Genomic DNA, 20,793 nt, shown 5'->3' on the forward strand with positions numbered 1-20,793 from the left:
AACATAATAAAAGATTCTGAAAAATTAAAACAGCAGCTACTTTATAGTGTTCTTGTCCAGCCATTCTGTAAGGCACCTACAAAAGACTCAAAAAAATAATAATTTCCACTGCTTTATCCTTGCCCCTGTGTTATCCCTTTCCCCTTCTTGAAATCAGGTGGACAAGGCTGAGAGGAGGCAAAGTAAAACATTCATTTTTCTGAAGGTTGTGGTTATGAAGAAAGATACAAACAAGGACAATAAAACTAAACTTTTAAACCACTTTCCCCACAACATACCAAAGGATTTAACCTGAAGAGAAAAACTTGCACATATTCCACACTGATGACAATCAGTTGTTCTGAAACACCGGGTCCTTCCCCCCCACCCCCTAATGTAAAACAATAATTCTATCAAGTGAAAAGGAAATTTGGTACCTTCATCTTTTGACCAACAAAGCCAACTCAGGATTCAGGTGGAGAATATTTTCCACTGAAAAACACAACACACATATAGGAAACGACTATAACTTCTTTCACAAACAGGGTAAAATATACAGCTCCGTTTGTAAAAAGGAGAATTTGTGCCTTGAACGGACGCTGGGATAGACGAATGTAACTGAACGTAACTGAACTTAACTGAACGTAACTGAACATAACTGAACTTAACGGAACGTAACCGAACATAACTGACCCCGCCCGCGCGCGCCCCCCGCGCTGCCAGTCCCTGGCGTCGTTGGGCTGCGCCCCCCGAAGGCCGTTTTTCCCGTTAGGCGGCGAGATCCGCGAGGGGCGGGGACAGCCGGGGAGGCGGGAAGCTGCAGCTTGAAAGGGCCGCCCGCAGCCCGCTCTTCCTCCGTGGGCCCCAGGCCTCCGCGCTCGCCTGCCCCGCGGCCCGCACGCACCTCCTCTGCGCCGCGGCCCCTCCACCTGCCGCCATGTACCGCTGCAGCTGCTGCCTCAGACCGGGTCCTTTAAATGTTCTTTAATTTCTTCTTGAAATGTTAGAAGATTTCACCATTGAAGCCGCCTTTTCCACAATGGACTCAGTCTCCTTGTCTGCAAAGTGGGCCCTGGGCTGAGGCCCTTCTCACTCCAGGGCTCTGCTGCAAAGCCGGCAGGAGCTGGACGGCTGGGGCTCGTGTCTCCCAGGGATCTGCCCACGCCTGGCCCACCAGGACTTGGTGTCAGGGGTGCTGGGCCGTGTCCTGCCATGGGCATCCCCATGGTCCTGGCAGCCTGTGGCTACCTGGTGCCCTCCTGGTGCCCTTCCTGATGCAGCCACTCCTTGCTTATCCTGCAGCTAAGATGGTTTTCAGCGTGATGATTGTTTTGATTGGTTCACCTATCCCTGAGTCGAAGTATCAGCTGGCTCTGGAGGAAGAGAGTTCAATCCATTGTTACCTGCTTTCTGCTGCACTTATTTTGGTGATTTATACTTAACGACTTTCTCTTAGGCTGAAAATGCTCGGAAGATGGGGACAGTTATGTTTGGTGTGGGTATTAATCAGTATCACAAATTTCAAGTAAGTCACAACAGGTAACCCAGGTCCACACTTGAGCCCAGCTGGGGAAAGTACCAGAGGCTGCTTTCCCAGAGTGTCCCGGGATGATAGTGCAACCCACCCAGTTATTTAGGGCCACACATGTCCACTACAGAAGGTGGTAACACAGGCTTGGTCAAATGTGCACTCTCAGATGAGGGTAGAGGAGTTTGCCACTCCTTGAGGGGGCTCTGCTGCAGACAGAAGGATCTAGTCCTCGAGTGCAACACTCCCTGGGCTCCTGACATGGTGGCCAGAGACAGTCTCCTGTGTGTGGACCCAGCTGCCCCCCTCAATCCCCTGGCTCTGGGTCCAAGCCACCTCCTCTCCCTTGTAGCTGGATGGCTTTGCAGACACCAGGGACCATGCGTTTGCAGAGACTGGAGGATTCAGTGCCCTGCAAAGCATCACTGAGCGGGTGAGTGGGTGCTGGATTTGAGAAGGGGGATGGGTGTGAGAAGCTGCAAGTGAGGAGGGGCTTCTCATATGCCTCCTGCCAATCACACCCCCTGCCCCTCCCACCCCGCTCTACATTCCAGCTTGCAGAAAAGAGCTGCATTTATCTTACATCTTTGGAGCCTTCCACTGCTTGTGTAGGAGGTAAGAGCTGAGGAGTCACAGCCATAGTCAGAGGTGTGTGTATGTGTGCATGTGTGTGTAAATGTGAATGGGTGAAAGTGTATGTATGCACATATGTGTGCATATATATTTGCCTTTCTAGGTGTTTATGTGTGTACATATAATGTGTTGATGTGCAGTGTGTTGTGTGGATGTATATGCATGTGTGCATACTCACGTGCATGTGCTTATGTTTGTATTTTGTTGCATATGTATGTGTGAGTGTGTATATATGTTTACGGGTACATGTGTATGTGTGCATGCACATATGTGTGGATACACCTAGGTGTGTGTGCATGTGTGCCCATGTGTGTGTTGTTTGTAGGTGTGCATTCATGTGAGTGTGCATGCATCGTCATGTGCTTGTGTGTGTGTGTTATTTGCATGTGTGTGGTGTGTGAATGTGTGTGGTATGTGAGTGCATTTGGAATATACATGTAGGTGTTCATTTGTGTGTGGGCTTTGAGGGTGTTTGTGTGATGTGTGTGTAAGTACTTTATTTCCTCTGAAAATAAAATGTTTAATTAAAAATAATTAGAAAGGAAAAATGTACTTAGAAAACCCTGAACAAGACACTAGCACATGGAATCCAGGAACATGTAAGGACAGAGCATCAAGAACAATTAGCGATCACCCCAGCCATGCAAAACTGAGTGGGCATTTGAAAACTCAATGTAAGTCAGCAACAAAAAAGTGGGGAGAACACAACATAATCATCTCAGTGGATGAAAAGAATTGAACACAGCCCCACATCCAGCATGATGCCTCTTCTCAGCCTATGGGAAAGGAGGCCTCCCTAGCCGAGAAAGTCACCCACAAAACAGCCAGCAGCTCCCATCACCCTCAAAGTGAAATCCCCAGCGCCTTCCCGAGACCGGGAACTGTTCACATGTCCTAGCCCAGGGCGGCGAGAGGGGACCTCCTAGTGCAGGGCCTTTGTCCTGAGTCTGTGTGTGTGGGATGCACCTTTCTGCTACCGTGCTCTGTAAACCGGAAGCTGCTGGAGAGAAAGGGCAGCAGGCTTCTCCCCTGGTAGCAGCACATGCAGCAAGGGGCAGCGTCGGGGCTCAGATGCAGGCGGCAGGGGCTCTGTGCTGCAGGGCTGTGGGCTCCCACAGAGCCTTGCACCTCTTGAACTCTGCTCCTTGTGGGGTGCAGCCTGGAGCATGGGCCCGGGTCTGGGGGCACTGGTTTTGCTTTCAAACAGGGACCCAAATGCCCACTGTCAAGGCTGGGGTTGAGGGCTTGAGATGGTAGATTTTGGGGTGCCTGGCCTCGTCTCTGGGAGTCAATTGACTAATGAATGGGAGCTGGTGCTCATATTTCCATTAGGGCTCTGGCTCCTGCCCCCGCCCCCGAGACTGCAGGGCTGAACTTGGAACCCGGTTTACAGGGGGTAAGGCGATCTGAGGAGAGCCTCCAGCTGAGCCAGCTGTTGGTGAGAGCTGTCTGATTCCTCATGTGTTCTGCCCCTGTAGTTTGCAGTATGAGGCATGGAGGAGGTACAGGGGGCCTTCACTGTCCAGGGGTGCAAGTGGGAGGAAGGGACACCCTGCAGTAGGGAAAGTGGAGGGGATCAGGTGCGTCCTGCACTGGGAGATTTTGTGTAGACAGGGGTCCTGCATTGGGAGATTTGTAGGTGGGTCGGGTGAACAGGTCCTGCATTGGGAGACACTCTGGGGGGGCTAGGGGCTGGGGGAATGTCCTGCATTGGAAGACTTGGAGGTGGTTCAAGGGGTCCTGGATTTTACTCTTGCCCAATTTTCTTTATCAGATGTCTATCCACCTCTCTCTCTCATCACCCCATCCTAGCTTGTGATGCCTTACTCTGTGGGTGACAGACAACGTGCTCCTTCTCCCTAATCCTGTGGGTCTGCTGCCCTCCATTAGGGACCACGTCTGCTCTCAGCTCTCTCTCTGCGCTGCACACACCCTAAGGGGACCACATGGTGCATTTGATGGAGGCAACACCTGTGTAACCCCAAACACAGTCTAGACACAGAGCATTACCTGCCTCCCTGAAAAGCCCTTCAGGACCCTCCAGGCTCCCTGCCCCCACCCCCTAGAGCAGAGTCTGTGGGATTTTGCTTCCTCTGCCCAAGCCTCCCCACAGAGACCCAGGCAGCTTGTACTCTACAGAGTCTGGCTTCCTGCACCTGCCATGTGTGAGACCAACCCTGCTGTGTGTTCTGAGTGCACCCTGGAGGGGCTTTGAGGTGGGTTCTGAGCATGCTCTCTCCTGTCTGAAACCAGTTGTGTCCTGGCATGGGCAGCCCTGTGTGCGGTCGCGGTTACTACTTCTAGGGGGAGGGGCGGCCGGTAGCCGAGCCCTCAGCTCTCGGGGCTGCTTAAAGGGTACCGGCGGCGGGGGCTCTTTCCCGGAGGCGAGGGCGAGGCGGAGGACGTGGCCGGGGTCCTCGGCGAGAGGCGTGCAAGGAGGGCGGCGATAGGGACAAGACACTCTTCATCCAGTAGGAGTATGCGCCAAAGAGATTTATTCAGGGGTGATTACAGGTTATATAGGCTGGTAAGAAGGGCAGGGCTGGAAAGGAGGTGAAGCAGCCTTAAATGGCAATATTGAAGGGATAGGGGCTAGGATTGGTTCTGAGAGAACGCCGGAACCGTTGCAGCGGGGCGGGGGTAGTTCTGGCCACGGTGCATGCGCGCTGGCGGTGGCAGGAGTGGCCTTGGCACCAGGGAGTGAGTGGGTAAGATAAGGAAGTGGGGAAAGGGCAGTTGGGAGAAAGGCGGTTTCCTCCGGCAAGCCTCCCCTGCCAGTGGCATTTTGGGTGAGGAAAAGGGAGCTGCCTTGACCTCGCTCCCCAGGCTCGGGGGGGCTGCAGAGGGCACTCACGCCCGTACCTACTACCCTCCCCAGGGGGTGATATCAGGTCCCCTGGCCCAGGCCTGGTAAGTCGAGGTACAAGCTCAGACACCCGCAATTCCCCTTTCTTTTCTAATTAGAGGAAGAGGCTTTACCGGAGAGGTCCGCTAAGGGTGAGGGAAGGGGGAGGTCAGGGAAGGGAAAAAGGGGTTGACGGTGGCTCAGCGAGGCTGGAGCTCAGTGTTGGTGTGGTGCCCGGGCGCTTGACAATGGCTTCGCTGCAGCGGGCTGAGTGAAGGTGAGGGGTTTAAAGTTCAGGGGTTCAGAGAAGCTGGAACTCGAGGTGAGAACGATGTTCAGGTGATTGAGAAGGGCCTCGCGGTTGGCGAGTCGACCGGTGGCGTTGAGGTCGCGGAGGGTTGGCTGTCATCTTGGAGTGGGGGGCGTCAGAGGTGGCGAGTCGCTGATACTGGATTTGCACGAACGAGGAAAAAATGGCATCCGTTTGTTTTCTTACAAGCTGGACAATTTTGCGGATGAGGCAAGGTCCTAAGATGAGAGCTAGAATAATTATTAATAAGGGGCCAAGAAAAGGAAGGATGTATGGGAGGATGGGAGTGAAAAAACTGGACCAATAACTGGTGGCTTCACGATCTCTTTTACGCTTTTCTAGTCCCTCTCGGACTCTTTTCAGGCTATCCTCGACGAGACCTGTGGAATTGGCATAAACACAGCACTCTTCTCCTAGGGCGGCGCAGAGGCCTCCTTCTTTGAGGAGGAGAAGGTCAAGACCTCGGCGGTTTTGGAGCACTACCTCAGAGAGGGAATTGACAGAATTTTTTAGATGGTGAATAGCGTTTTGTAAGTGATGAATGTCTTCGTCAACAGCCGCCCTGAGGTGAGATAGGGCGGAGTCTTGACTGGCTAGTGCAGCGATTCCGGTGCTAGTGCCGGCAAGACCTAGGAGGGAGGCAATTGTAAGGACGGTGATGGGCTCTCGCTTTTGCAGTGGGGCAGGAGCCGCAGTTTTTTCCAGACGGAGGAAGAAGTCTTCTTCACTGTGGTATAAGACCCTAGGGATAAGGACAATTAGGAGGCAAGTTTCTTTATATTCATTGATGACATTCGTGCTGAGACAGGGGGTAAGTCCTGTAGAGGAGCAGAGCCATTGGGAGGAGTTATGAGGAATGAGAAATTTTGCTGAGCTGCTGGGAGATGAGTAGCTGGCACAGGCAGTGAGGTCGGGAGAGTTCCTGGAGCGAGGGCGGACGCACTTTCCCGTATAGGAGACTGAATGAAAGGTTAGGGGGACGGCAGAGGTATTCCAATTGCATTCCAAGGGGCTGTTTTCTGTGCTTTCTGAAAAGGAGAGGTTGGAGGCAACGGGCTCGTACAGTGAGGAAGAGGTAGAGAGGCAGAGCCAGCAGGATGAGGTAAAATTGGGGTTGGAGGAGTTTACTGAGGCAAAGGCGGCTTGGATGAGGCTGAGGAGGGGAGAGGAGTAATGAGAGGGGGGCAGAGGAGGTTGGGGTGGTGAGGTTGGCGATGCGCTGTTTGTAGCTGAGGTGCGGCCTCCGGATGCGCTGCTTGTAGTTGAGGTGAGGCTGGAGGGCTGTGGAAAAAGGGGGTTAATGACTTGGTTGGGACCTATGCCAGAGGGTGTTCTTAATGCAGTATTTTGGCCTGGTTGGTTTACAGCCTCCTTTTTTATAAGAATAAGTGATTTTCGGTCGGTTCCTTTTTTATAGATTCTGAAGCCTCAAGTTTGACCGAGTAACCAGGAGGGATTAGTGGGGAGCTGCACTGTAAGATTAAGATGTGTGCAGGATCCCTTACTTTCTTGGCCGAGCCAGTTAACAGTAGGGAGTTTGCACCCTGTAGGGGCCCACTTTAGGGTAAGGTAATGATCAGGAACAGGAGGCTTCCAATTAGTGGTTAGTGTTTCACACCCCCAGTATGCACAGTAGTACTCGTTGGGGGAATTACAGTACGATTTTTCAGGATTTGAGGATGGGCACATGTAATATTGGGCCTGGGGATTACTTACCTTTTGAGCGCAGGTTTCTTCGACTCTGGAGACAAAGGTGGCGAAAGGCTTACTTGGCTCCTGGAAGAGCTTGGTGAATTTATTAGGCCGACAGGCAGAGCAATTGGCAAACGCTTGTAAGGCGATTCCCCAAAGGATAGGCTAAAAGGTGGCAGGTGCATTAATATAAGCAGACGCATTTAGAAATGCTCCAGTGCCCAAATAGGCTTCAGGGGGATGATAGACTCCAAGGGCTGCGTCTTGCTCACTTTGCTGAGCTGCTTTTGCTTGGAAGTGAGCACGCCAGTCAACAAACTGACCGGGGTTAAGAATGGAACGGGCAAGCGAGGCCCAGTCTTGGGGGATGCAATAGTCCATGCCGAGATCCTGCAGTATTTGGGAAGCGTATGGGCTACCTAACCCGTCTTCCTTGACGGCCCTGCGAAGCTGCTTGATAATATCTGAGTCAATGGGATACCAGTCATACGGTTTCTGTGGGGTGGGGGCAAGGTTAAGAGGAAAGCAGCGAAAAGCACGAGAGAAAGGAGGACGCGCTTGCAGAGGGCTTGGCACGGGAGTGGGGGTAGGGGGAGCGTTGCCCCAAGGGTTGCCTTGAGGTGTAGAAGGCAGCCAGGGGTTGTTAGCCGGTGAGGTGGAAGGAGCGGCGGCAGCTGCCGGTAGCGGCTCCGAGGGGGAGCTCGCCGAAGGGGGAGGTGGGAGCGGGAGGCCCCAAGCGTCGCAAGATGGCGGCGCGGTGGGCGTGGCTAAGACACAAGATGGTGGATCAGCCCCGCCCTGTGAAAGGGTGGGGCCCAAGGCATAAGATGGCGGACTAGCTCCGCCCTGTGGAAGGGCGGGGTAAAGCATATGTGGTTTCCGGCCCAGCTTAGGGCTGATGTCATCGCTTGGATTTAACGGGGCCTCGATCAGGGGGGAGGGAGCCTTGAAGGCAGGAGCAGATGGTTATCAAGGTGGGGAGCAAGCCGGGAGGGAAGCGCTTGCTCTCATGTTCCATGGCATTAGTGACTCGATCAATAAGACGATCATAAGTAACAGGGTCCCAAAGATGGCAAGTGGTGAGCCATGGGTTAAAGGGCAGCAGGAGGTCCCAGTACACCTGCAGCTGCCGGACAGACACTTTACAGCTATGCGTGTCTAGGAGACCCGCTAGAGCACGAACTTGAGGTGCCTGACATGTAGACAGACGATTACCCATAGCTGAGGGGGGAGGAGGGGGGGTTACTCCCGAGCCGGGCCGGCCGGCTGGCAGGGAGGAGGAGGAGGAGTTGTTTACTGAGCAGAGAGAATGAGATAAGCTGTGGCCGCAAGGCCGAAGGAGACGGCGAGAGCGGAAAGCAGTGCCCTTTGGCAACGAGAGCAGTCGGGGGGGGCGGTTGCAAAGAGGCACACGGCGCCAAATGAGGAAACAAAGATACAAAGAACTACAGCAAAGTAATGGAAGGGAAGAGGGAGAGTGTTAGGAGGAACGGGGGTCATAGAAGTGCGCATACAAAAGGACGAAGAGAGCGTAGGGGAAGGGAGGAGTTCCTACTGGATGAAGAGAGCGTGGGGGAAGGGATGAGCGGCTTCGGAGCAGGGAACCTCCCACGGCTCCAGAAGCGGCGAAGGAGAGGCGGCCCTACCTTGCAGGCGAGGAAACGGGAAGCTGGAGAGGCGTCCGGGCGAGCGATCGACCTGCTGACTGTTGTGTGGAGACGTTTCCTCACACGGGGCACCAGTTGCGGTCGCGGTTACTACTTCTAGGGGGAGAGGCGGCCGGTAGCCGAGCCCTCAGCTCTCGGGGCTGCTCAAGGGGTACCGGCGGCGGGGGCTCTTTCCCGGAGGCGAGGGCGAGGCGGAGGACGTGGCCGGGGTCCTCGGCGAGAGGCGTGCAAGGAGGGCGGCGATAGGGACAAGACACTCTTCATCCAGTAGGAGTATGCGCCAAAGAGATTTATTCAGGGGTGATTACAGGTTATATAGGCTGGTAAGAAGGGCAGGGCTGGAAAGGAGGTGAAGCAGCCTTAAATGGCAATATTGAAGGGATAGGGGCTAGGATTGGTTCTGAGAGAACGCCGGAACCGTTGCAGCGGGGCGGGGGTAGTTCTGGCCACGGTGCATGCGCGCTGGCGGTGGCAGGAGTGGCCTTGGCACCAGGGAGTGAGTGGGTAAGATAAGGAAGTGGGGAAAGGGCAGTTGGGAGAAAGGCGGTTTCCTCCGGCAAGCCTCCCCTGCCAGTGGCATTTTGGGTGAGGAAAAGGGAGCTGCCTTGACCTCGCTCCCCAGGCTCGGGGGGGCTGCAGAGGGCACTCACGCCCGTACCTACTACCCTCCCCAGGGGGTGATATCAGGTCCCCTGGCCCAGGCCTGGTAAGTCGAGGTACAAGCTCAGACACCCGCACTGTGGTCCTGACAGCCTGTGGCTAGCCAGAAGCTTCTGAAGCTCACTCCTGGTGCCATTCCAAACCCAGCCACTCCTTGCTGTTGAAATCCTCTAGGGAATTTTTAATTTTTAATTTCACCCTTATTGTACACCCTTATTGTACACTTCTATCCAGTATTTTATTTGATTCCCTTTTATAATTTCTATCAATTTACTGGAACTCTCATTTTGTTCATATATTGTTTTCTTGATACCCTTCAGTTCTGTCCATGTTTTCCTTCAGCCCTTCAACCATTTTTAAAAAGTGTTTGCCTTGTATGTTCAAAGTCTGATTTTCTTCATTGATGTTTTCTGATGTTTTATATTTTAACATATTGCCTCTGGAATTTAGTTCCTGAGCTATCCCTTAAGTTTGTATAGTGCTATTGGTGTGACTTAGATTTCCTTGAATGTCAGGAGCTAACAAAAGCCAAGAAATGCAAAATACACCTTTCACCATCTTTGCAAATTGTCTCTGCATTGGTTGGTGCTCCCCTGTAGAATTTATCCCTCCTAACAGTGAACCTAAAGGACAGCCTAGGGCAAAAGTACAGGGTCCTCTCCAGACTTTCCTGAGCATGTGTCTTTTCCTGGGTATGTGCTTGTGGGCCTTACGAATTCCTCCATGTATAGGGATCTGAATTCCCCCCTTTTTCTCTATGAAATAGTCTTTGCAGTCCTGGGAAGCTCTATTGTATTTCTTGAAGGTGGTAATTCTTCACCCCAGGCTGTTGAGATTTGATTGTTTCCTACACTGCCTTAGCTGCCTACAAGCTGCTTCTGCACGCAGGGCAAGTTCTTGCTCAGTGAAGCAGAGAGGAGTGTCCTGATTCAGACCTTCATGCTGCTACCTATCACACTGGTATATGCACACATGCAGCCCAGTATGCACATAGGGGTTACTCTGTTCTTTCCAGACTTGAGACAGAGAACCACACTGAGAGCACAGGACAGAGAACCTCACAGGTAGCCTATGAGCCAGACAGGTGGTGGCAAAAGTGCCAGCAGCTTTTCCTACTGTTTTTAAGTTGCCATTTCCCTGATTTGGTGAAATCCTATTTACTGCAACTGTTTAACAGTTTTCCTGAGCTCTGAGGAAAATGGCTTTGCCAGATTTTGCTAGTTGTTTATAGATCCTGTTGAGGAACAGAACCCTAGAGTGTCTCATGCTGCCATCATGGTTGGCTGGAAAGCCACTCACCCTCTTAGCTCCAGTTTCCCTCTGAAAAATTGGGATAGTGATGCCTAGTTCACAGGGTTGTTGCGAGGTTTAGGGAAGAATGTTTGGGAAAAGACCAGGACGTGGGAAATGCTCATGAAGTACAAAGTGTTCTTTTGGATGAATGCGCTAGGTACAGGCCTTGGCCTGGCAGAGGTTTGCCCATTTTTGGTTCCTCTTGGCTTCTTGCTTGTGGTGCAAAGGCTTACCTTAGCTCTCATCGCCTCACCTAAAGCCCAATTTCTCTGCATGAAAGCAGCCGAATTTTTCCTTCTCTGGCTCCATATAGTCACATCATGCTTTGTTAAATTCAGGTTTTGCCTTGCAAAATACTTCTTTGCAGTAAATACTCATAGGATGTCAATGGGAAATGACCCCTCCATGAGATGAAGGGGCATCCCTTCACAGTTTGGGCTGGGTCAGCTGGTCAAAAGCACCCTGTGCAGGAGAAACAGGCTCAATGTTCCCTCCAGGGCAAAGATGAGCCTGTGTCCAACTAGGGGGCAGAGAGGCCTGGAAGATGGCTGAGGAGGGAGAAGGATAAGGGTGCCACCAGGAAGCACCACCTAGAAGATGCTTTGTGCCTTTAGCCCCTTGATGGCTGAGAGCACCACTGATGAGTGACACTCCATCTGCCCCGGAGGCCCACATGTGAGAGTTCTCAGCACAAGCCACCAGGGTGACATGGATGGCCCTTGGAGCTTCCCTTTGCTCCCCCATGGCTCAGGAGCCTCCCAGTGCAGTGTCCCTGCCACCAAGTGCTTCCACGAGCAAAGGGAGTGGGCCATGCCAAGCCTATGAAGACTGGTCATCCACATGGGAATCCTGGTGTGAAGGCAGGTGCTTCAGCACAGGGTCCAAGCAGGGACAGCCCAGCCCATGCCCTGGACACTGGTCAAAATGCATGAATGCAAACCCACTGAGGCCAGATGTTCCCATTTCCAAAAAAAATCCAGAAATCTGGATTATTCGATAAAGTGTCCAAGTTATTAGTTGGGCCACCGATATTTTGAAAAGACTTTAAAACCTAACAGAACTCTCTCCAGGGCAGAGATTGCAAATTTTTCTTTTCTAATTTTTATCTGGTTAAGCTTTTCTGAATGTCTTGAATCTGCGGGTTGATATCTTACTTAGGTTTTTGAAAATTCATTGCCATCATCTATTACTGCTTCAATCTTTTTCTCTTACTGACTTTTGGTCTCCAAGTTAGCACACATTAGATCATTTGAATGTTTCTCTAATGCCTCTTATACTCTGTTCTCTATTTTCAGTTTTGTTTTTTTTTTTTCCTACTCCTTGTTCTCTAGTTTGGATGTTTTGGACATCACCAGGGACATGAACTTCGATCACTTGGGGAAGGTAGTGTTTTCCTGATATCTCCACTGCAAAGTTACCTTTCACTTCTTTGAATTCTTTATGAACTGGAATCTAATCACTAAGTCTAGCCCACACCAAGGGTGGGGAGGGATTAAGCTCTGTATCCTTTAAGGGGATTCTCTGCCATAATTGTTTATGATTTGTCTGTAAGGAACATTTGCCTCTTCTCCCCACTTGTTTATTTATTGAGAACAATATTTATTGAATCTCTTACTTATATTTATATGTCCTCAGGATATTCATTTTTTATTTTAGGTGAAATTTCAAGACTAAGTTATTTGTTTTGTTTCTCACGTTCACCGTTGGAAACTCTCTGAGATTGGCTCCTCTGCCCTACAGACCTGCCGTACTCCTTTTGTTTGTTGAACACTTCCTTGCTATTTTTCACTAGAATATACTCCCACCTCATTTTGCTTTTACACTGCTCCAGCCCTAGAATCAACCAGTTTTTGAAAGGAGCCTTGATTCCTTTCCTTGGAGAATAGTATTTGGAAACCAAGATACAGAGGTGCTGGGACAGCTCATGGATCTTTAACCAGTTAGATATGTTTCAATCCAATGCATTTATTGTTCTTATTCGAGCTCATGTTATCCCTTTGACCATTTGGAACATCTTCATGATAGCTTATGAATTCCTCTCACACCACTGAAAGTGTCTTTGAGAGTCCCCTTGTTTTCGGGGCGCATCCCATTGATTTTCTGCCCCAGGCTGGGACAGCCTTGTCAGCAGAGTCCAGTTCCTTTCAGTGTGAAGAGGTAGACTTCAGGTAGGGGTGCTCCTTGCTCCTGGATTGGTCTTTGTTAAGAGACCTTTCAGTGAACAGAACTTGTCAGTGCACATGTATAGGTGTGCCGCAGGATAAGGTATGTCATAAATTCACACCGAAACGTCTACTTAAAATACCAAACTTTCAGGTTTTGAAAAAGTGGCTTACTTTGTAATAATTATAGATTTATAAGTTACAATAAAATGCACAGGTAGGTCAAGTGTACCCTTCGTCAAGCATCCCCCTTCACCAAGCATCCCGTAGTGTAACATTCTGCGTAACTTTAGTACCTTGTCGCAACTGGAAAACTGACATTGATACAATACACAAAGCTTACTATATTTCACCGGTTTCATAGGCACTTATTCATATGCGTGCATATATAATTTAAGCAGTTTTACCCCATTTATAAACTCGTGTAAGCACCACCACAATAAAGGTACAGAATTGTTCCGCCACCATAGGACTCTCTTGTGCTACCGATTTTAAAGCCACGCTCATCCTTTCACCCCTACAATCCCTGATCCTTTATAACTGGCAGTCTTTCTCCAATTCCAAGAATTTTTAAAAAGGTTTTATATGTAAATAAAATAATATAGTACGTTACCATTTGATATTTATCTTTTTTTTTAAGCATAACTCCGTGGAGATCCATCCAAGTTGTTGAGTGCAGCTAGTATGGGTAGACCAGATCTCCTTGCCCCCACTGGGTAGGGGAAAGAGGATGGAGGTCTCTGCATCATCTCAATGGAGACCCCCGGCTGGTGGGTTGGGGGTATACTGCCACCCAGTTTGCTGCTGCAGTGCCATTTGTGGAAGATCCAGCAAGCCTGGGTGGCAGGCATGGGATGGGGTTAATTGCTGTTAAAATGTAGCTCCATATTTTATATGATTGCAAATATGTTATACAACAGCAAAAATAAAATATTTTTCTATTAAACAGAAAACCAGGGGAGAGGTGCGCATGCTCGGGCACTGCCTCGTCCCGCCCACTCGGGCTCTCCCTTCTCGGCCGCCGTCACAGGGCCTCGACAGCAGCAAGATGGCGGCGCAGCAGCCGCGAGTCGTCAGCTCGCCGTGCCCTCCATCGGGTTTTTCCCTCCTCCATAGTAAGTTTTGTAAAGCTTCTGTTCTTCTTCTGTTGTTTAGTTGATGAGTACAAGTTTGGATATGTTACATTTTCATTTTTAAGAAATTTTAATTATTCTATTAATTTCCATGTCGGCTTTGACCCATGAGATAGTTAGAAGATATTTGGGGGAAAGTTCTTTGCAAAAACATTGTTATTCAGAAATGTATGGGATATAACATTCTTGGTGGTTTGATTTTCTTATGTTTCTTGTTTTCTTCAAATTAGTCTTTTAAAAATGCCATTCCATAATTTTCTGGTGACCATATTTTCTCCACAAAGATCATATGAATACCTTAAGATTGCCTGACAGATACTAATGTTTCTTTTGCCTCCAGCTCTCCTTAAGATTCCCCCCCATTTCTGTTTATCAGACGTTTCACTATGATCTGCCTGGTTTTGTTTTTTTTTTTTTTCCTAATTTTTATCTGGTTAAGCTTTTCTGAATGTCTTGAATCTGTGGGTTGATATCTTACTTAGGTTTTTGAAAATTCATTGCCATCATCCATTTCTGCTTCAATCTTTTTCTCTTAGTGACTTTTGGTCTCCAAGTTAGCACACATTAGATCATTTGAATGTTTCTCTAATGCCTCTTATACTCTGTTCTCTATTTTCAGTTTTTTTTTTTCCTACTCCTTGTTCTCTAGTTTGGATGTTTTCTCTTTACCTGCCATTGAGTTCATTATCCCCGTCTTCTGCTGTGTCATGAGTTTAGATATTATATTGTGCATTTCAGTGATCAAAATGTGGTTCTTTTATTTCATTGTCCATTTAAAATATTTTCACCCGTTTTGTCCATCTTTCCTTGAAATGCTTGTAATAGCTACTTTGTAGTCCTTGTCTGCTAATTTCAGCATCGGAATGATCACTGGATCTTCTTTTATCTGATTTTTGCTAGGATTATCAGTTCTATTTTCCCTCCTAGTCACCTGTCTCAATTTTTTCAAATTGTATTCCAGATATTGTGTCTGAAAGAGTTTTAGAGACTGAAGTTGACACTTCTGCCCGGAATTTTCATCCTTTCTTGTGTTAGGCACATAGTGTGAGAGGATGATCACATCAACCTAGTCATTAGTTGAGTTGTGTGTGTTTTTGGTTGCTCTCTTCATCCTTCAGTGCTTTCTGTTGCATTAATTGAATAGTGCACTTAATAGTATAATTGATACATTGTATATGTCACTTAATAGTGTAACATTTTAATTTTTTAATGATTTTTTGTCATATGGTTTTGAGCTATTTTCTTAGTACTTGATCTATGGTTTACCATATACACATTAAGTTACCTGAATCTACTTTAGATTTATACTAATTTAATTTCAGTAGGTGATAAATCACTGCAATAACAGTCACGTTTATTTTGTGAGGTGAGTGGATATATTTGAGGGATTTTTCCACATTTCAAAAACCATTTTCAAAGCAATAGGTGAAGTGTGAAATTATGATTTTTTATGGAAAAATATGAGGAGTTATTATGCTTTTGGCTTCATTATGTTATTAAGTGCGGCTTGTTTTTCTAGGTCTGCCAGAGATTACTTGTAACTTAGAATAAAATGATAAGAGATGTGTGTGAAGAGGAAGCACATGGTATGGGAGAGTGGATGTTCCTAGATTTATAGCCATATAAGCTCAGAAATCTTGTACGATTGGAAACTTACCAACTTTATTGTTGGTTATATTCGCCAAAATGGGGTATAATTCCAAAATCCAATTCTAGCTAGGAAAAGTGCTAGAGATCTTAATTAAATGTCCTGTAATTCATTTTCTTATGTTGTATCCTAGTGAGTCACATGATTTTAGAATTCTTAAATTATGCGCTCCCTGGTGTTCTCATTTCATTAATAAGGAGTGCTTTGATATTACCTGAAGTACCTTGATGAACTCAATATGATCTTTGAATACAGTATGTTAAATTTAAACAGTTACTCTTTTCAATGTCCATGTATTCATCTTGCTCTTGATAACATTTCTTGACTAGCCTTCTCTTCCTCTTGGAATGATGCAGTGTGCAATGTAAAGATATTGGCTGACTGATATTTCCCTCACACTCATGTATTATTTATGTGCAAAGAAGTCTTTATTGAACAGCTAACATTGATTATTTTTACACTAAATTAGGATTATGCCACAAAGTGTTATCTGTGCAGAACACATCATGAATTCTTCACACAAGTGTAAGGAAAAAAATACAAGCTCTCTGGACTGCAAAGATTTCTTGTAGAATCACTGTTGAGTTCAAGAGTTCAGATTGGATTTTGGAATGGGTTTACACTTGGCATACATTCACTATGCTATTAGCAAAGCACAGTTTTACAAGAACATTATTTATAAAATTATACTTTGTTAGGACTTTGTTAAGTTTTAAAACCAATGTTCTAATGAAAGCATGCAGTAACTAAAAAATATATATCTATTATATAACAGTTAGGTTTCATGTGCCGGTGTTGATACAGCTTGGTGAATCATTGTAGAAGTAAAAGGGATCTTACTACTTCTGACTGTACTTTAGAGGAGAGGCATGATATGTCTAATTCCTGACTGCCATCAATCACATTTTAAAACATCTTGTTTGTGTATATTTATTTGTGTTTGAAATTACCCTTGAAAAAAGCAACAATTTCAAATATCATTATTATGTTCCAAAAAAAATGTGTGCTTTATCCTGTCCTTCTCTTTGGCTGGCGAAAACTGTCAAACCACAATTCACTGAATAGCTATATCACCTGGTAATTTTACCAGGTGTGTTTCCTTTTCATCAGTTGTACCTAGAACTTCAAGACACCACCTTTCTTTAGCTCTAGGAAAGTTTCTTCAGTTATTTGGTATTTGCTCTTTCTCAATCTGCTCTTTTTTTTCTTCTGAAGTTCCTAGGATTTCTAAGTTTGGTCTGTAGGATCAGTCTTGTATGATTTTCAACTTTCCTCTCATTCATTATTTCTGCCTCTTTGTAGTTACTCTCGTGTTTTCCCTCTCTCGCGCTCTCATGCTCTCTCACTCACTCTCTCTCGCTCTCTCGCTCTCTCGCTCGCTCTCATGCGTGCACATGTGATTTTATTTTTCTTTTTTTCTTTTTTAAAATGGATCATCTAGGAAACTAATTTAAGTTTCAAGAGTGACCTTTCTTCTTTCAGTCATCTATGAAAAATTTTAGCTTGCAAATTATGTTATTTTATTTCCAGAAAATCAAACACTTGAGTCTCTTTATGTGTTCTCCCAAATGTGTTGATCTTGTTAGTCATCTCATCCTTTAGCCATTCCAATTCATTGCACGCTTGCTGTCTGGTTGCTGATGGCTTCCCTTAGGTTTGTCATTCTGTGCCTTCACTTTCCTTTTTACCAACAACAGGCTCATAAATAGTATCAATTTCTTTTATGGTTACTGCCCTAGTCACGTTCTCCATTATTGGTTTACTTTGGTAGTTGATATTTTTCTGTAAAGCTTTTAATTTTATTATGATTTTTAGATTTATTACCATACTTTTATACATAGAATTGTCTTCTATTCATTTGTATTCTTCTGCATGTTGTTCCTAATGAACTTTATTTTCTTTGATTAGTGTAATTATAAATTTGCCTTTTCATTTATTATAAATTTGTATTTATAAACTTTTTGGTGTTTTCAAAGAACAGGCTATGACTTTATCAGTTTTATTTGTGTGTGTGTGTATGTTGATGTGTTTTAGGTTTGTTTTGTTGTTCTTTAATGTAGTCAGCATGGATTATGATCAGTTAATTGTTTGGCCTTATTTCCCTCATCTTATGTTTTTCTATTATGCTTTCTAATTATTTCTTCTGTTTTTTTCCTACTTTGGTTAGAAAGGTAAAGGTTCTTTCCCCTTCCCCCACTGTCTTTTGAGAAATGCTATATTAATTTTTACTCCAATAGCAGTACCCTCCCATTGTTAACACACATCATTCAGCCCACATTTGTCTCTAACAGCAATAACTCACTATATTTTTATGCAATTTTATGGAGATATATTCTTATACCATACATTCTTACAAAGTGTAAAACAGTTGTTCATAGTATCATCACATAGTTGTGCATTCATCACCATAATTTTTTGAACGTTTTCATTACTCCAAAAAATAAGAATAAGAATAAAAATAAAAGTAAAAAAGAACACTCAAAACATCTCATACTCCTTGCCCCCCATTATTCATTTACTTTCTGTCCCCCTTTTTTCTACTCATTTGTCCATACACTGGATAAAGGGAGTGAGAGCCATAAGGTTTTCACAATTACACAGTCACATCATGTAAGCTATATAGTTGTGTGATTGTTTTCAAGAATCAAGGATACTGGATTTCCGTTCAGTTTCAGATATTTCCTTCTACTATTCTAGTTCACTAAAAACTAAAAAGGGATATCTATATAATGCATAAGAATAACCTCCAGAATGACCTCTCAACTCCTTTTGAGATCTCTCCGCCACCAAAACTTTATTTTGTTTCATTTCTCTTCCCCCTTTTGGTCAGGAAGGCTTTCTCAATCCCACAATGCTGGGTCTAGGCTCATCCCAGGAGTCATATCCTACATTGCCAGGGAGATATTTACACCCCTGGGAGCCATGCTACGTAGTGGGGAGGGCAGTGAGTTTACCAGCCAAGTGGGCTTAGAGACAGACAGGCCACATCTGAGCAACAAAATGTTCTTTGGGGGTGACTCTTAGGTGCAATTATAAATAGACTTTGCCTCTCCTTTGCAGTAACAAATTTCCCATGGGCAAGACCCAAGATTTAGGACTTGGCCTGCTATGATGGTATTCCCCAGTGCTTGCAAAAATATCTGGATTTCCTCAGGTGGGGAAGTTTAAATGTTTCCACATTTTCCCTCAGTCCTTCAAGGAGGTTTTGCAAATACTTTTCATTTTCTGCCCAAATTATTCTGGGATGTATTGGGGTTTCATGCTACACTCTACAAAGCAACCTGATCTCACCTCCTATTCAAAGGTTCCATGTAATTGTGGTGTTTGAATAAACCAGCCATGCAAGTTAAATTATATCGCATGCTGGCTACAGCCAAGAGGGACACTTTGAAGGATGTGCAGGAGCTGAGAGAATAGCTGCAGATGAGAGACAGTTTGAAGACAGCCGTTGAAAGCAGACTCTTGCTCCGGAGAAGCTGAGTGAGGACAAACACCCCAAGAGCAACTAAGAGTGACGTTTTTGAAGAACTGCAGCCTAAAGAGGAACACCCTGGGAGAAAGCCATCTTGAAACCAGAACTTTGAGCAGACACCAGCCGCATGCCTTCCCATCTAACAGAGGTTTTCTGGACACCATTGGCCATCCTCCAGTGAAGTTGCTTTTCCAGGGCAGTAAGTAGAAAGCCAGGAGCTGCGTGGACCAGACACCGGAGAGCAGTTTGACTTTGGGCATACTTCATACAACACTCATGAATGCGTGAGTTCCTCACCATGTTGTATGAAGGCATTCACTTCATACAACACTCATGAATGCCTGGTTCCTCACCAAATAAGACCAATAAGCTCACACCAAGCCCGCAGAGAAGCAGCTCATGTATCTGGACTAGGGAGGGGAGGGCTGCCACCGGGGGGCTCCCTGGAGGTCAGGGGTCAGATCCCTGGACAGACAGGGGCTTCTGGAGCAGGAAGTTGTTTCTTGAGTCATGCCCTGCAACTCCCCCCATGGATTTGTCTGACAACTTAGGGATCAGAGACAGCTCAGGCACCCCGTCAGAGGGGTCTCACATGGGTGTGTTTGCAGGGTGCCAGGGGCAGCGCCCAGGCCGCCTTTCCCTCACGGGCCCTCCCGTGGAGCCGAGCAGGCTGCTGGCACTCAGCACCTCATAAATCACCGTCCCTGGAACACCGTCAGCTGGGTGAACTCCACAGCTGGAGAGTTTTCCTTTTTTTCCAAACTTCACATGTCATAAAATACAGCCGTTCAGGGAATGAGCACAACCATGAGGTGTGTGAGCCTTCAAGGCTGTGTTCTGAGAAAACCGGGAGGAGGAGCCTTGAACTCGGATACACCATGTGCTCGGCCAGCTGTTCCCAGCAGGCACCGAGGGCGCTCATTTCCACTCTGTCCTGAGGCCCCTCTGGGCCAGCTGGGTGGGCCGCCGTGGACCAGCGCCTGCCAGACGTGGGCAGAGAGGCCCCGGCTCCCTCTCCAAGGCTGCCTTGGATGTGGCACCTGGGCTGCCCGAAAGGCACATGTGGGCTTCGGTCCTGATCCTCTCACCTGTCTCTGAGGCCATCAGAACCTGTAATAGGCCCAGGTGTGTGGCTGGCATTTCCTGTCCACGATCCCACAGATGGACACTCCCCTCTTACAGTCCCGGTGAGCAGCATCCCCCAGCAGCTCCTTTACCCAGGCAGAACCTCCCTGCTCAGGGTAGGTGGCAGTAGATGGTTTCCAAAGATGGCTACGATCAAGTCCTCCGGCCACATGTGCAGCTGCTCTGCCCGTTGAGAGCTGGGGCCATTGCCCTGCCCTGGGAGCCAGGGCTGGATCTGCTGTGAGCAATGAAATGCAGCTGAAGTGATGACTCTAGACCAGAAGCTTCTGCTTTCTCTGGGGAAGCCACCACCATGCTGTCAAGAAGCTTGGGCTGAACAATCAATGCTGAGAGATGACGTGAAAAGGGAGAGGCACCCTGGGTGAGCGCCCAGCTGGGGAACAGTGTTGACATCTGTCGTCAGGACGGGGGACGCTCCTGTGGGTGGAGTGTTGGGCACTGGCTGGGCATGTGCAGCAGCTGAGCCCGTGCACACTCCCTGCCTTCCTTTCACACCCCTGCCCGTCTGATTCTAGAGGTCATCTTCTGTTCTGGAAGCCCTAGAGCCAAGAGGGTAGATGTGGATAAAGAGCGTATTGCCGCTGGGGGCTGTGTGGACCCAGCCATTCCTCCAGCGTGAGAGAGA

This window comes from Choloepus didactylus, chromosome 15 (assembly GCF_015220235.1).
Source record: "Choloepus didactylus isolate mChoDid1 chromosome 15, mChoDid1.pri, whole genome shotgun sequence".
Taxonomy (NCBI): Eukaryota; Metazoa; Chordata; class Mammalia; order Pilosa; family Megalonychidae; genus Choloepus; species Choloepus didactylus.